Source organism: Saccopteryx leptura, chromosome 7, assembly GCF_036850995.1.
Source record: "Saccopteryx leptura isolate mSacLep1 chromosome 7, mSacLep1_pri_phased_curated, whole genome shotgun sequence".
NCBI lineage: Eukaryota > Metazoa > Chordata > Mammalia > Chiroptera > Emballonuridae > Saccopteryx > Saccopteryx leptura.
Window position 1 is genome coordinate 12,702,635 of NC_089509.1, and position 17,482 is coordinate 12,720,116.

The 17,482-nt window shown below is 38.0% G+C and overlaps 1 protein-coding gene and 1 non-coding gene across 5 annotated transcripts in view; both read right to left on the reverse strand.

Moving 5' to 3' along the window:
• DPP10 (dipeptidyl peptidase like 10) overlaps positions 1–17,482 on the reverse strand; it is a 680,612-nt gene that overhangs the window by 152,465 nt on the left and 510,665 nt on the right. The window lies entirely within an intron of this gene.
• Positions 10,934–11,009, reverse strand: TRNAI-GAU (transfer RNA isoleucine (anticodon GAU)). The gene has a single exon. It is a non-coding gene; the product is annotated as a tRNA-Ile (tRNA).

The window sequence follows — 17,482 nt, forward strand, 5'->3', positions numbered from 1 at the left end:
AATGTTTACTGCCAAACTAAAAGAAAAGTAAAAAGAGAGAGATGTGAAGACATCTAATTCATCCTTAAGGCTCTAAAGGAGACCTAAGCTTGTCAGGAAGAGATTGGAGCAGAGAAGGAACAAGTGAGTGGGTCAGACCTAAAACATTCTACTACATTTACAAAAAGATGTGAGGGGATGGTAAGAAGAAACCTGTGCAGAGTGTACCTCAATTACTAATCAGCTATGTTCACTGTAAGCAGAAGCCCTGCCTCTTTCAGATTGCTACTAAATATACTAAGCTTTCAGGAAATGTACTTTTAACACAGCACAGCAACCCAGAATAAGTGAATTCTTTCCTAAAACAATAGTTTAGGCAATTTCTCTTTGAAGAATAATATATCACTGTCATATAAATGTCATTAATTTTACTACCTTGAGATAAAACAACAATTTAGATATCACATAATGGTCTCAACTCGTGGTATCTTTGTTAATTTTAAATTTCTTCTTTATATTCCATGCTATTTCAATTTTTATTTTTATTTTTAAAATATTTTTCATTTATTAATTTTAGAAAGAAAGAGAGGGAGTAAGAACATAGTTGCTTTACTTTAGTTGTTCACTGCTTCTCCCATGTGCCTTGACCAGGCAAGCCCAGGGTTTCGAACTGGCAACTCCAGCGTTCCAGGTCGATGCCTACCCACTGTGTGACCACAGATCAGGCTACTTTCTCAATTTTTAGTAGAAACATATGTAATGTTGAAAAAGTGGTTTTTGGCAATATTGAAATGAAAACCTAATAAAAATAAAATCCTAGCCAGAATTCATATTTCCCTCTCTCATATCCACAGATTTACCTTTCTCCCCTTTTAAGCAAAGATGAAAGATAAGGGTGAAGCAAAGTCTTTTACATCTTCAGAGCATAAAATATTAGTAGTATTCCCAAGGTGCTAAGCCTCCAGATTTTTTTTATTACCCCAGAATTTTTTTAAAAAGTATAAACTCCAAATTTTAAATTTAAGTTTAAGAAGGAGCAATTCAAGAGAGAAGCAAGGAGAGAAAGACAGAGAGAGAGAAAGAAACATCAGTTTGTTGTTTCACTCATTCATGCAGTCACTGGTTGTTTCCTATATGTGCCCTGACCTTGGATCAAACTTGCAACCTTGATGTATTGGGTCAATTCTGCAACCAACTGGGATACCTGGCCAGGGAATAAGTGCTTTTGAGCATATAGCTCACAAAGAAAACCTTTATAGGAGGTGTTGTCGTTGCTTTTTTTCTTCAAACTTGAGCCCCCAAATCTCAATTACAACTATCAAGAATGCTTATTTGCCAAATACTTATAATTAAAGGCATTTAAAAGTTATAAATTTGGGATACTATAAGCACTACAAAAAGGCAATATATACTTTCATATAAAGTAATATTGAAATTTAAATTTTATCCCATTTCTATCTCCAATTGATGCATTTGCAAAATAACCAAAGGCTAAAATTACAAAATAAAAGAAAAAAATCAGCTTGACCAGGTGGTGGCGCAGTGGATAAAGTATCGGACTGGGACTCAGAAGACCCAGGTTTGAAGCCCCAAGGTCACCAGCTTAAGCAGGGACTCATCTGGTTTGAACAAGGCTCACCAGCTTGAGCCCAAGGTTACTGGCTTGAGCAAGGGGCACTCGGTCTGCTGTAGCTCCCTCCTTCTCCTGTCAAGGCACATGTGTGAAAGCAATCAATGAACAACTAAGGTGCTACAACAAGGAATTTGATGCTTCTCATCTCTCTCCCTTCCTGTCTGTCTGTCCCTATCTTTCTTTCTCTCTGTCTCTCTCTCTCTGGTGCGCACGTACACACACACACACACACACACACACACACACACACACACACACACACACATCAATGACTCTCCAAAAACCTACTTGGAAATAAAATTTACAAAGAAATCCTGAAAAATAAATGAGAAACTGGAGAATAAGTTAAGAATTTTTAAAAATTGGAAAAGTCAGGCTGACTTCCATGAAGAAATTCAATTTAAAAGTCAAAGCTGTGGAAGCCCTAGCCATTTGGCTCAGCAGTAGAGCGTCGGCTCGGCGTGTGGAAGTCCCAGGTTTGATTCCCAGCCAGGGCACACAGGAGAAGCGCCCATCTGCTTCTCCACCCCTCCCCCTCTCCTTCCTCTCTGTCTCTCTCTTCCCCTCCCGCAGCCAAGGCTCTATGGAGCAGGGTTGGCCCGGGTGCTGAGGATGGCTCTGTGGCCTCTGCCTCAGGCGCTAGAATGGCTCCAGCCTCAAGGAGCAGCATCCCAGATGGGCAGAGCATCGCCCCCTGGTGGGCATGCTGGGTGAATCCTGGTCGGGCACCTGCAGGAGTCTGTCTGACTGCCTCCCCGTTTCGAACTTCGGAAAAATACACAAAAAAAGTCAAAGCTGTGGAGTTAACATCAGGAGACAGTTTCTTCTACCCTAATAACTAATAAGTCTATCAGCTACTTCTTGTCCATGCTAACATTTATTTTACTTCCTTGCTTTCTGTCATTTTAATGGTGACAAAGAGGTTACACACTGAGACTGTAAAATATTGATTGGTCTATAAACAATTAAGACCATTATCCTGACTCTCAATGGATAACAATACAAGGGATTCATTAAAAAGAAAGTAGAAAGAACCATGCTCTTTTACCTTATGATAAGCTCATTGAAAGCAAATTATTTAATTTTCACACTTTCTGTGACTAATGCAAACATAAACCACACCCCCAAATGATGATTTATTGACTGTTTTGTTTGCTCAGTAAATAATTGCTAAATTAGTACAAGCGTGAATTGTCTATATTTATATTCTGGAGAGTACTTCTCTTTCCAAGGAATAGGATTCTTGAGTTGTAAAAAGCGTAAATTGAGTCATCTAGCCAAGAGCTAGAGTGTAAGTAGTCATTTGTGGGTAGAATTTAGTGTATGTAGGGCATACAGGGGCAGAAAACGAGGCTGAGAAGGAAAGGCAGGCCATATTGTTAGAAGCATTTATGGGAGACAAAGGAATTTGAATTTCATTTATACAGTGGGGATTCCCCGAGACATTTTCAAGCATGGGGATGACAATTGGATTTATAGTTTTAAAAGCAAACTACTGATACTAATGAGAATGGACTGAAATAGGGTACCACAGGAGGATATAGAGTTTTATACCTCTTTTGTATAGTCATCATTTGTTACTTTAAGAATACTTTTAAGTTATTTTTTCAAAGTGTATTAGGCAAATTCTACTTTGTTTTTCCCAACTGTCTTTTCCTAAAGCCCATACCTATCCTGCAGTTACTCGAAATATTTCAGCTAAATAGATAAGCCTTTTCCATCATTTCTCTTGCTCTTCTTTTCCTGTACTGTATTCTCTTTTGACTTTTTTGGGGGGACTTAGTCCTTTCATTTACTTGATGCAGCAGTCTAAATTGGACATATCTTCCTCTAACTAAATGATGATCTCATTTATTCATTGAATAAACATTTACTTTGTGTGAAGTATGGACCAGACTTGATTCTCATTTGTGCTTTCCCCTTCCTGTATCCCTTGTAAAATATAATTGTAATCTTCATTATTTTTTTAGGTGAGAGGAGGGGAGATAGTGAGGCAGACTCCTGCATGCACCCCAACTGGGATCCACCCGGCAACCCCATCAGAGGTGATGCTCTAGTACCAAGCTATTTTTAGCACCAGAAGCTGATGTGCTCCAATGTAGCTATCCTCAGAGCCTGGGGCTATGCTCGAACCAATCAAGCCACTGGCTTTTGGAGGGGAAGAGGGAGAGAAGGGAGGTGGAAAGAAGCAGATGGTCGCTTCTTTTGTGTCCTCTGACAAGGAATCAAACCCAGGACATCCATATGCTGGCTGATGTTTTATCCAGCCAAGGTCATAATCTTCATTTAAATACTAACTTTTAAGTAATTCCACCAAATTTCCATCTTTTAATTTTTATGATGATGTTTTTTCTGGAAGAGATAACCATTTGAATCAATAGACTGAGTAAAGCAGATTGTCCTGCTCTTTGTGGGTAGACCTTATCCAATCCACTGACGAAATGAATAGAACAAAAGGCAGAATAAGAAAGATTTTGATATCTCTGTCTGACTACCTTCAAGATGGGACACTGGTCTTTTCTAACCTTTGGGCTCAAGCTGGACTGTAATTTAAACTCCTGACTCTCCTGTTCCTTAAGCATTTGAACTCAAACTGAAAATATTCTTTTGAGAATATTTTGAGAATCTTTTGAAAACTGGGTCTTCAGTTTTCCTGCTGCATATGTTGGACTTCTCAGTGTCCATATTTGAGTGGCATAATTTTTTTAGAATGAATATCTCTTTTTCTCCATATGGATGCATGAATACATAAATAATATATGAATAATAGAAATAAGAAAATATCTGTTGCCAGCAACTGGCTGCTTACTATATGTCATGTCCCATGCTCTACACTTTATTTATCAAGTAATTCAGAATTTTATTGATTCCCAGTTTCCTCATCTATAAAATAGATACATTAATCATACAGAAAAAAATGTATTTATTGGGATAATTAAATGCATTAAATTATATAAAATACTTGGAAGAGTTTCCAGCATGTACTCTGTATTTCATTAATATTAGCTTTTTGATTATTTATTTTATCCCCACAAAACTTCATTAATATATTATAGCTGAAAAAAATCAGGTCCTAAAGATAAAAAATAATGTGTCTAACATTACAGACAAAGTCAATTTTGTGGGGTCCAGATTTGAGTTCACATATGTATGAGACATAGGGCATTCTCTTAACCTAGAGCTACCATTAACCTGATCGGCTTCAGAGAGGCTTTGAGAAAGGATCATTAGTTTTTATAGCTAGAAAAATCCTAAAATTTAATTCAGTTTGACTCTGATAGCTCCAAGAATTGAATAAACCACTATTTGTTGTTAGAAAAATAGAAAACTTGCAAAACTTAAAAAAAATGACTCAACTGTGGAAGTTGTCTTCTCATTTATATTACAGTAAAATTTTCAGTATAATTAAAGGCTAAGAAATAGAGATAAAAGAATATGTCATTTCTTACTTTTCCCACACTCTACACAGTATGATCTAAGTTGGGGCAGCAGGTACATATCTCTTTTCTCTGAGTGATATATTGTATTACCCCATGAATTAGCGTGGTCATATTCACCCTTGGATTTTGTTATATATGAGAAACCTTTTGGCTTCCAAGATAGCCATTCCTAGAAATCAATCAGTTCCTGCCTCTATTTCCAATTCCATGACTGAAACACGAAAATTACTTTTCATTTTCAAACTTCTTAGTATAAATTAATTAACCTCGACTTGGGTGCACCGTTTTAGACGATAAGTAAAGGTGGAGAGGGAAAGGAGGACGACAGCAAAAATGGAAGGCCCCAGTCATGCTCTCAGAAAGTTCATAGCATGACATCTACCTACATTTTGGGGATCACTAGTATTCTTTCAATTTACCAACTAAAAAACTAATTTTCATGCCTATTTCTATTATGCTAATAAAGCTGAGTAAACTGGTTCTTTTAGTTGCCTTGTTTCATTCTTTTTTAAATATAAATGAGTTAGTTTCCATTTATCCCACCTCCCTCCACCCCTTGAATTTACATGGATTCAAGATGAAATGAATAAAAGACATTTCTTTTTTTTTAAGCTATTTTTTTCATTTTTATTTTATTTATTCATTTTTAGAGAGGAGAGAGAGAGGGAGAGAGAGAGAGACAGACAGAGAGAGAGAGAGAGAGAGAGGAGAGAGAGACAGAGAGAGAGAAGGGAGGAGGAGCTGGAAGCATCAACTCCCATATGTGCCTTGACCAGGCAAGCCCAGGGTTTCGAACCAGTGACCTCAGCATTTCCAGGTCGACGCTTTATTTACTGCGCCACCACCGGTCAGGCAAAAAAGACATTTCTTTGTACCTAATAACTTCAGAGAAAACATCACAATGGCTATAATTCTGTGTGAATAAGATTTTTTAATTCAAAATCTACTCTTAAATTGAGGTCAGCAAAGAGGAATTTGTGTATTATTTTATAATATAGGAATTCTTTGTGCCCATAAATTAGTACCAACAACATGAAAAAATACCATGCACTGTGTTTTAGTTTCAGGTTATTTGACAACAAATCCAAAAGTTTAATGAATCGACACATCTGACACTGAAAGCAAAAACTATCTCAGTTTTTTCATGTTGGAGGAAATGTGAAATTTGCCCGATGACCTTGTTAGTAGCCAGCCTTCTTTGTAGAGATTCCAGGTGAAACAAAATCTTATGGCTGATTAGAAGCCAAATTTAAGGAAAAATGTAGAAGGAATGGACGTATATTTTTTCACTATTGGGATTAATATGAAAAACTAAAGCAGTGTATGCACATTTCTAGTCCAGTTAAATAGTGTAGGTATAAAACTCAGCACCAGGTACACTGAAATCCATACAGTGAGGAAATGTAAACTTTAATTGAATTTTCTCTCTCTTTTTCTTTTTTCTTACCATTGAAAACAAAACATTATTAATCCTGAAGATTACTTTTAAATCTTCTAAAATTAACTTAATCTCATTTTAAAAGGTAATCTTAAAGAATGAAAATATTAATGACATTGATCAATAGCATTCTAAAAAAGTCATGCTACAGAGCATTTTGAAAGAAGAATAAACATTGAAATATAAAATATAAATATAGCAAAATTTAATCTCTAGTTGTACTTTATGAAATTAATATTAACCATAGTTTGTACTACTCTTCATAATAAATTCCCATCTTATTTTGATTGTCACTTAATCCTGTCAAAATCCATGATAACCCCTTTGCTTGCTAAAGAGCTCAAAAAATAGTAAAGTAAAAATAAGAATAGCTCCTCTCATTTACACTGAATATTTGACCCAGGCATTTGGGTCACATATCAGCATTTACTGATTAATTTCTCCAAGGAAAGACACGTTGTGTCCTGTCATTGACACTCTCAACCATGCTGATGCACTTTCTGTTTCCTCTCTTCTTTCCCCATGCATTGAATGATCTCCAGACTCCTCTCTTTTCTTTGCACCAGTGCTGGACAGAATCATATTTACAGGGAACTCATAATAACATGGACTCACTCAAGACTCACTTGTGCCATTACCTGGTCTCATTACCTGCTTTGCTTTCTATCCCATTCATCTCTAAGTCTTGGCTCATTCTACCATTGCTAAATAACAAGGAAACAAAGGTGAAGGCTAAGGGTCCTCCATCTGATATTCTTTTGTGTGTATGTGACAGAGACAAGAGAGAGAGACTGACAGAGGAATAGAGAGGGACAGACAGGAAGGGAGAGAGATGAGAAGCATCAATTCTTTGTTGCTGCACCTTAGTTGTTCATTGATGCCTTCTCATATGTGCCTTGACGGGGGTGAGGGGAGCTACATCAGAGCAAGTGACTCCTTGCTCAAGCCAGTGACCTTGGGCTCAAGACAGTGACCTTGGTCTTTAAGCCAGTGGCCTTTGGGCTCAAGCTAGCAACCATGGAATTATGTTTATGATCCCACACTCAAGCCAGTGACCCCATGCTCAAGCCAGAAGAGCCTGCACTCAAGCTGGCGACCTCGGGGTCAGAACCTGGGTCCTCCACATCCCAGTCTGATGCTCTATCCACTGTGCCTCCACCTGGTCAGGCTGCTTTGCTTTGCAAGTGTGTTGGAATCTCCATTAATCTGTAAAGTCTCACTTCAGTTTACCTTTGATTTTAGAGGTTGTCATTATCACTCCTGACCTGGTATATTTAATATAAATTGGTTAGAACATCCAAGGCTTCACATAGGTCCTTTGGATTACTTGTTTTCTTTTTTTTTCTTTTTTCTATTTTTGCAAAGTTAGAAGCAGGGAGGTAGTCAGACAGATGCCCGCATGAGCCCAACCAGGATCTACCCAGCATGCCAACCAGGGGGCAATGCTCTGCCCATCTGGGGTGCTGTTCCTTGAGGCTGGAGCCATTCTAGTGCCTGAGGCAGAGGCCATGCAGCTTTCCTCAGCACCCAGGCCTACTTTGCTCCAATGGAGTCTTGGCTGCAGGAGGGGAAGAGAGAGAGAGAGAGAGGAAGGAAAAGGGGGAAGGGTGGAGAAGCAGATGGGTGTTTCTCCTGTGTGCCCTGACCAGGAATCGAACCCAGGACTTCCACACGCCGGGCCAATGCTCTACCACTGAGCCAACCGTCCAGGGCCTGGATTACTTTTTTTTTTTTTTTTTTTTTTTTTTTTCATTTTTCTGAAGCTAGAAACAGGGAGAGACAGTCAGACAGACTCCCGCATGCGCCCGACCGGGATCCACCCGGCACGCCCACCAGGGGCGACGCTCTGCCCACCAGGGGGCGATGCTCTGCCCATCCTGGGTGTCGCCATGTTGCGACCAGAGCCACTCTAGCGCCTGGGGCAGAGGCCACAGAGCCATCCCCAGCGCCCGGGCCATCTTTGCTCCAATGGAGCCTTGGCTGCGGGAGGGGAAGAGAGAGACAGAGAGGGAAAGTGCGGCGGAGGGGTGGAGAAGCAAATGGGTGCTTCTCCTGTGTGCCCTGGCCGGGAATCGAACCCGGGTCCTCCGCACGCTAGGCCGACGCTCTACCGCTGAGCCAACCGGCCAGGGCTGGATTACTTTTAATTAAAGAAACCATAAAGTTTCACCATCTGGCTCTGGTGGATTCTTCTCATGGTACTTTAAGTGAGTAATTGCTTTATTTGTACTGGTAAGCTAGATCGTGGGAGGGAGGTCACTTGTTACCCCTCTGGACATACAAAGTAACAGCATAAAGTAAGTTCTTCCCTCTTACTAAGAATAAAAGTGATTTGATAGCCTTCACTGGGTGTATTTAGTCACATCCATGCCCAAGTTATCACAGTGTTTTCTTTATTTAACCTTTATCATGTATCACTTCCAACATAGCACTCATACTGTTATATTTTCTTTTACTTCTTACAGCAAATATATTGCTTTGTATAATACAGTCATGCTTCACCTAACTACATGGATATATTCTGGTGTTTCATTAGGTGATTTTGTCATTGTGCCAACGTTATAGAGTACACTTACATATAGAGATGGTCTAGCCTCCAGCACACTTTGGGTACATGATATAGCCTATTGCTCCTAGGCTACAGATCTGTACAGCATGTTTCTGTACTGAGTACTTACCTGACTGGAACACAATGTTACTTATCTGTGTATCTAAGCAAAAGGTACATTAAAAATAATATGACATAAAAAATAAAAATGACACACTTGTATAGGGCACTTACCATGAATGGATGTTGCAGGACTGGAAGTTGCTCTGGGTGAGTCAGTGAGAGAGTGGTGGGTGACTGTGAAGGCCGAGGACTACTGTACAATATCGAAGACTTTATAAATGCTGTGCACTTAAGCTACACTAAACTTATATATTTTTTGATTCTTCAATAATAAGTTAACTTTAGCATACTGTAAATATTTTACTTTATAAACTTTTTAATTTTTTAACTATCAACTTTTTTATAAACTTAGCTTAAAGCACAGAAACATTATGCAGCTGTAAAAAAATTTTTCATTTTTAATATCTTCTATGTTTTTTATTTAAAAAATATCATTTCTTTTAATTTTTAAACATTTTGTTAAAAATTAAGACATACACACACACATTAGCCTAGGCCCACAGAGGGTCAGGATCGATGTCACTGACTTCCTCCTCCACATCCTGTCCCACTGGAAGGTCTTCAGGGACAATAACAGGCATGGGACTGTCATCTCCTGTGATAACAATGCCTTTGGAAACAACTGCAGAAGCACCTTCCTGAGGCTCCCCTTGTACAAGTGTCACTCTTTTCAGAAATATGTCCATGATGGTATGCTTGGTTTGCTTTTTTTTCATCCAGATTTGCTTAGAAGAAGATCATATACCATAAACATTACTCTCCATTAGTAAAAACCTTTCGGTGTGTGGATACATGTTTTCAAACTTTTTAATAACTTTGTTGATACCTGCAAAAATTTTTGCTAAATTTTCACTGTAAATTTTCTTGGGGTTCTTCTTTTTATTCTTTTCCTTTTCTGTTGCCTCTTCTTCAACCTACACATTCCTATGCCAGAGCCCAAAACCCTTCATTAATCAATTCCTCAGGAATCACCTCTCTGAGCTCCTCAGTGGTATCCTTATACACATGCAAGTTAATATCATTTACCATCTCAGCCATAGCCTTGAATTTTGCAACTATCTTTGACAAATCATTTGAAGTTACAGACAAAATTCTTGAATGTATTCTTCCAGATGCCATTCATACACTCCTTGGTGTCATCACCCCAAGCTGAACTAAAGTTCTTGATGCAGTCATGATATTATAATACTTCCATAATTTCATCACTGTTTTTCTCAGCAACAGCTGGGCAAAGGTCCTCTTCAGGTAGTTGGCTTTAAAAGCTGCTATAACTCCATGATCCAGTAGTAATGTTTGGAAGGAAAAACACTACTTTAATATTGGAATGAAGATCACCAATAAAAGAATCAATTCTAGGAGCATTATTAACATTAAAAAATTGTGAAATGTGTGTTATTCTTCAAAGAGTTCTTCATTTAGCAGGCACAGCAATTCAGGAGGGCATACTAGAAGAGGAGATGGGTCACCCATGACTTCTTTTTTTTGTTTGTTTTTTTCTGAAGTTGGAAACGGGGAGGCAGTCAGACAGACTCCCACATGCACCCGACCGGGATCCACCCGGCATGCCCACCAGGGGGTGATGCTCTGCCCATCTGGGGCGTTGCTCTGTTGCAACCAGAGCCATTCTAGTGCCTGGGGCAGAGGCCATAGAGTCATCCTCAGCGCCCGGGCCAACTTTGCTCCAATGGAGCTTTGGCTGCGGGAGGGGAAGAGAGAGACAGAGAGGAAGGAGAGGGGGAGGGGTGGAGAAGCAGATGGGTGCTTCTCCTGTGTGCCCTGGCTGGGAATCGAACCCAGGACTCCTGAATATCAGGCTGACGCTCTACCGCTGAGCCAACCGGCCAGGGCACCTATGACTTCTTATTGCTCTTCTAGTGTATCAGCAGTGTGTGTTCATTGATATGCTTAAATGTCCTGTGGTTTTTCAATGTGCCAGATAACAAAGGATTTCAATTTTGCCTCTAAGCAAGTCTTACCTTGTTCTTAAAAAGCCTAGAAACCTGACATTGACTTGGTCACTCCTGGATGAAACTCCTTTCAGGCATACAATTCCAGAATAGGGAGGTTTCATCCATATTGAATATTTGCTCTGGCAACTAATTTTCCTTCACAATCATCTTACCTAGAATTTCCAAAACTTCTTTAGGCGCCTTTACATCAGCACTCTCAGATTTACCACTTACTCTCACATTATTTAATAAACAATGATTCTTGAATCACTTAAACCACCATAGGTAGCAATAAATGTAACATGATAGTTGGGTCCAACCTTCTCTCTCTACCCCACAAACAACCTGTTTTGCTTTAGATGTAATGATCATGGTACCGAGAGTACTGTGTTCAGTATCTGGTCTTTCATCCAGATCATTAGAAGCTCTCTGTGTCTCCAAATTTTTATCAGTCTTGTTTCCTTCAATGAAGCAGATCCTTTAATAACTCCTTCCCTTTGTTCTTGTTTCCCAAGATCGTAGCTGTCGTGGGATGGGATATGCCTGATTGGCCAACTGACTGTCCACCTTCATAGATCTAATCACTTTTAATTTTATTTCCACGTCAATCACTTGACATGGCCTCTTACTTGTGCAGTACCTTTTGTACAGTCAGGGGCTATAATGAACAGAACAACATGAGAGTAAATCAAGCACAGGAGACAATGGTGCAATCAAGAGACATGGCATACAGGAGATGCATGAGGCGGCTACTGGCATCACATGACACACTGCTTTACAGTAAACATTCTTCTATATAATAGGAAGAATACACACTAACATAATAATAAAATGTAGAGTATGGTAAATATATAAACCAGTAACAGTCATTTGTCACTATTATTGAGCATTATGTACTATGCATGCTTGCATGTGCTATATACTTTTATACGACTGGCAGGGCAGTAGATCTGTTTCCACCAGCTTCACCAGAAACATCTGAGCAATAAGTTGCACTATGACGGTATTATGGCTACAGTGTCACTAGGTGATAAGAATTTTTCAGCTCCATTATAATCTTATGGCACCACCATCATATAGGTGGTCCCTGGTTGACTGAAATGATGTTATATGGCACATGAATGTACTATATCTGAAATTCCTATCACAGTGCCTGGCAAATACTAGCAACTAAATTATTGTCTGTAGAAAATAAACTTTATAAATGAGTATAATCATTGTATGGCTACTTGGACAGGTTTAGAAAGTTTCCCAGTTGTGTTAGTATTTTACCGTTTACTCCCCACTTCAGAGCTTCAAATACTAGCATTAGGAATGCATTTCTGTGAGGGATGCTTCCAGACATACCCATTAAATGGGTTACACTGGTGAGAGAAGCAATCTTCATTCTCTGATTGCTCCTCATTAGAAAAGCAGCGGTTCCGATGGACCTTCAAACTTGCTACCTTCTCCCTTCTTTCTATTCACATTGTGGAGCCCATAGAGATGGCAAATGCGGAGATACTTTTCTCATCTCCAGAGTGAGGGGGATTATTTTCATCCATCTCAGTTTGGTGGGCATACTTCTTATGGTTGCTGTAAAATGAATCTATCTTACTTCCTATTCATGACCTATCAATTCTGATTAATTTATATTTAATAAGCATTCTCATTTGTAGAGATTGATCTAGGAGCAAGCAGTATTTACACAGTGGCAAAAAAGGGGGAGGGAGTTGTAATGATACAGTTCAACCTATTCAATTTAGAAAGGAGGAAATTAAAATTCAAGGTTGTCAACTTTCTCATACTTGTATGAAAACAATTTTTTAATCTGTCAAAATGAAATACTTTGAAAACAAGCTTATTTCAGAAGATCTAAGATTACTGTAATCTGGTATCAAACAATAACTATCAGTATAGACATTCACACATATTATCTTACCTATTAGTCAAGGTATACAAATGAAATATCAAAATGTTTACTGAACACACACACAAACTAAAAAAATATATACACAAACCCACTCTCATCCTATGTCTTAATGACATTGTATCTTACATACAACGTACAGGACACAGGTGTTTCAGCACAAATAACAGAACAGATGGCACTGATTAAATTACTATAGCACTTCTGAGAATCAATTTTATTTTCTGTTTGTAGACCTGCGTTTCCTTATCTCTTATATTTCTTGATGTGATTATAGAATCCCCCATATGTTAAGTCCTCAATTCTTTCCAAGAGGCAGGCTGTGTTTCCATTTACAATGCTACTAGCTCCATTGTAATAATCCTTAAATTTCTAAGTAGGATGTGATATTTTATCTTTCTTGGTCTTTGTTGTGGATCGTTAACGGCAAAAAGCCATTATAGATTCGAGGCTTGGCAGGGGGCTAAGTTCTCCCCCCTCCATCTCCATATTTGGCTTTGATGCTGAGTATTTGCACCCACTCCACTTCCTTCCTTGGATTGCAGGAAGCAATATACATGCCCTTCCTCTGACTCTTCGTTTGTTTCAGATGTTTGTAAATTTCACTAATGTATCCTGTTTTTGCCTTGGGAGAGTTCCTGTCTTAGCCTTTGATGTGCAACTTTGTATCAGGGTCCTTGATTTGCATAGGTCTATATAATAAAGTGAACTGGGGCTGTGGGGCACTCAGATACTGCCAGGCAGTTTGAGGAGTCCTCCTGGTCCCATCGGTTTTGTTCTGACAAAGTGTGTTTCCTTAATTCCGCACCATTATTTGGAGCTGCGCTGGTCCGCGGCAGGTCTTCATAAGCATATTAGACTCAAGAGCAATATGCTGCTACAGTCTAATTTCCATTACACCAGAGAGGAGCAGGACAACTAAAAGGGTTGAATTACAATAGCATTCAATAACATTGTTGAATAAAATAATAAATAGAAAAAAAGAGAACAAAGTGTGTATGTGCATGCATTCATGCACATGCTAAAAAAGAAATATATGTATTAATCAAATATCAGTTAGGGTTATATTTGGTCCATTTAACAAAAACCCACCATAGTGGCTTAACATATTCAGGCTTTTCTATTTTTCTGACTCTGATACTTATATTGTGCCTTTTGCCCCAATAACTGTGCCTCATGATTGTGATATGATTGCTCCAAATTTACCTTAAAGTTTTATGTAGAAAAAAGAAAAAAGAGGTAGAAAGAGCTGACAATTTTCCCAGAAATTCTCAATTGAGTTTAGTTTATATAACATTGAAATATAGTATGACATATAATCAACTATGTTTACAAGGAAGACACTTAAGTTTTTTTTTTAATTAGACATATAACTATCCTAAATAATAAGGTTCTTTTTTTTTTTGCAAAATGCTTAATCTTCACTTATATTCACTGGTAACATAACTTTAAGCTAAAATATATCATAAATAAAGTAACGTCTACTCTTTGACAATTTAAGTATCAACAATTAAAATAAACCAATTACACCAACTGTAATTGAAACTATGCTGACCACGTGGTGGCACAGTGGACAGAGAATCAATGAGGGATGCCGAGGACCCATGTTCAAAATCCTGAGGTTGCCAGCTTGAGCACAGGCTCACCAGCTTCAGCACAGGATCATACACATGACCCTATGGTTGCTAGCTTGAGCTCAAGGTTGCTGACTTGAGGAAGGGGTCACTGGCTCAGCTGGAGCCCTCCCCCCAGTCAAGGCACATATGAGAAAGCAATAAATAAACAATTAAAGTGCCGCAACTATGAATTGATGCTTCTCATTGTTCTCTCTTCCTGTCTATCTGTCCCTGTCTGCCACTCGCTCTCTCTCATTAAAAAAACAAAAACAAAAAACAAACAAGAAAACGTGATGATAAAAAAACAAAGTAAATCAAACTGGAATGAAATAAATATATAAACAAAGATCCAATAGATTATACCTCTATTATAAGTACTTTTCTCTTAAAGAAAAAGGAAATAAAAAACCAGTAGTGCTCCAAATAGTTAATACTGATGAACAACAATAAAAAAATTTGAAATTCAAGGGCTATAGGGAAAATATGGCATTTTTATGCATTCAGAAATGTGATCAGACAGGAGAAGTTTGAAAACCATTAATTTTAGCATAACCTGACTTGTTTTCACATATATTTTGTAATTTAAAAAAAATACAAGTTTATTTAAAGCCTTTTCATTTAATGATGCTGGGAAAATTGGAAAGCCATATGCAAAAGAATGAATCTAGATTACAGTTTGTCCCATGTATAAAAATTTATTCAAAATGGATCAAAGACTGAAATATAAGATCTGAAAAAATAAATTATATAGAAGAAAACATAGATACTAAATTTAAGGATCTTGGTCATAGAGAAAATTTTATGAATTTGACCACAAAAGCAAGAAGTAAAGGTAAAAATAGATGAATGGGACTGTATCAAATAAAAAAGGCTCTGTAGAGCAAAATAAACTGATAACAAAATAAAAAGGCAGCCAACAAAATAGAAAATGATATTTACAAATGACAACTCCAATAAGAGGTTAATATTCAAAATATATAAAGAACTCACAAAACTCAACAATGAACAAACAAATAATCCAATTAAAAATAGGCAGGGGACCTGAACAGACATCTCTCTCAAGAAGGCATGCAAACAGCCAACAGACACATGAAAAGACCTTCAAGTTCACTAGCTATTATTAGGGGGAAAAAAACACCAAAACTACAATGAGATACCACCTCACACCTGTTAGATTAGTTATTATCAACAAGACAGGTAATAACAAGTGTTGGGGAGGCTGTGGAGAAAAGGGAATCCTCATTTACTGCTTGTGGAAATTAGACTGCTACAGTCACTCTAAGAAACAGTCTAGCAATACCTCAAGAAATTAAGAATAGATTTATCATATGACCCAGCAATCCCTCTACTGAGTATCAACCTGAAAAACTCAAAAACATTTATTTGCAAAAAAAGTACTCAACATAGTACTGGAAGTCCTAGCCACAGCATTCAGACAAGAATAAAAGGCATACTAATTAGAAAGAAACAAGTAAAGCTGTCATTATTTGCAGATGATATGATACTGTATATAGAGAGTCCTACAGACTTCACCAAAAACACTAATATAACTGATAAATGAATTCAGTAAAGTAACAGGATACAATATAATATCCAGAAATTAGTTACATTTTTATATACAATAGTGATCTATCAGAAAAGGAAACTAAGGAAACAATCCCATTTACAATTGCTTCAAAAAGAAAAAAAATATCTAGAAATAAATTTAACCAAGGATGTAATAGGCCTTTCCTCAGAAAATTATAAAACATTAAAGAAAGAAACTGAAGAAGATACAAATAGAAGGCAAGAACACACAATGAGGTAAAGGTAGTTTATTCAATAAATGGTGTTGGGGAAATAGTACAGATATATGGAAAAAGAAAGAAAAAAAGAAAGAAAGAAAGAAAGAAAGAAAGAAAGAAAGAAAGAAAGAAAGAAAGAAAGAAAGAAAGAGAGAAAGAAAGAAAGAAAGAAAGAAAGAAAGAAAGAAAGAAAGAGAGAGAGAGAGAAAGAGAGAGAGAGAGAGAGAGAGAGAGAGAGAGAGAGAGAGAAAGAAAGAAAGAAAGAAAGAAAGAAAGAAAGAAAGAAAGAAAGAAAGAAAGAGGGAGGGAGGGAGGGAGGGAGGGAGGGAGGGAGGGAGGAAGGAAGGAAGGAAGGAAGGAAGGAAGGAAGGAAGGAAGGAAGGAAGGAAGGAAGGAAGGAAGGAAGGAAGGAAGGAAGGAAGGAAGAAGCTGGATCACCTTCTTATACCATACACAAGAATAAACTCAAAATGGATTAAAGATTTAAATGTTATACTCAAAACCATAAAAATTCTAGAAGAGAAAACATAGGCAGTCAAATCTCAGACATGTTTCCCAGCAATATTTTTTATGATATATCTTCTTGGGCAAGGAAACTAAAAGAAAAAATAAACCAATGAAACACATCAAACTTAAAATAGTTTGCAAGCAGCTTGACGAGGCAGTGGCGTAGTGGATAGTGTCAGACTGGGATGCGGAAGACCCAGGTTCATAACCCTGAGGTTGCCAGTTTGAGCGCGGGCTCATCTGGTTTGAGGAAGGCTCACCAGCTTGAGTCCAAGGTCACTGGCTCGAGCAAGGGGTCACTCGGTCTGCTGTACCTTAGTTCAATGAACAACTAAGATGCCACAACAAAGAATTTATGCTTCTCATCTCTCTCCTTTCCTGTCTGTCTGTCCCTATCTGTCCCTCTCTCTGTCTCTGTCAAACACAGAAAAGATTTTGCAAAGCAAAGGAAACCATCAACAAAATGAAAAGACAATCCATTGAAAGGGAGAACATAATCAATAATAGATAAAATTATTCCCTAATTTTTGTAAGCAGTATTTATGTGATAAAGGCT